Here is a 744-nt window from a genome sequence, read left to right as displayed (position 1 = left end):
GTAAATATATAATAGGTGAGTGTCATATTCAGTGATGCAGTTTTCTAGAATTACAAACATTTTGTTGATGTGTGGATCAGATTTTTCAAAAATCGATACGATAGCGTTACCCAGTGTTGCCATTTCTTACGTAAGTTTTATCCCAGATGGATACTCTCTCTCTCTCTCTCTCTCTCTCTCTCTCTCTCTCTCTCTCTCTCTCTCTCTCTCTCTCTCTCTCGTGACAACCAAAGAATGCAGTCACGGAAGGAAGGAAGGTGTTCCCCCGTGTTACGTCACAGTTCCAAGGAATTACGTCACCATTCATTGATGTTATTTCACACTAAAATATCTCTTGGTCTTCCCTGTCAGTGCTCTGTCAAAATGTTTAGTATCCTATGATAACTACAAACTCGCTTGGTCTCGATGAGATAATCATAATTCTATCGGGAAACCACTCAATATTCATGACATGTTCATGAGATTCTCTGAAATTACCTTACGGTAGAGTGGTAGTGCCGTCAGTGCACCTCGTGTGGTGCAATGTAGGCATTACCTAAGGGCGTTTGCAGCGTCCCTTCGGCCCCTAGTTGCACCCACTTTTTAGCCTTTTAATTTAAACCAAAACCGTTTCCTTTCTCCAGTCTTGCTGTCCAACACCTTTAACTGTTACTTTTTAGTATGGGATATTCTCCCAGTTCCACCTTTAATGCTTTGCACTTCATCTCCTTTATTTTCTGGATCTCTTACTCTTCCTACCAAAAA

The sequence above is a fragment of the Macrobrachium rosenbergii genome, chromosome 31 (genome assembly GCF_040412425.1).
Source record: "Macrobrachium rosenbergii isolate ZJJX-2024 chromosome 31, ASM4041242v1, whole genome shotgun sequence".
Taxonomy (NCBI): domain Eukaryota; kingdom Metazoa; phylum Arthropoda; class Malacostraca; order Decapoda; family Palaemonidae; genus Macrobrachium; species Macrobrachium rosenbergii.
The sequence above is the reverse complement of the archived record's forward strand: the minus strand, read 5'-3'. Positions refer to the sequence as shown.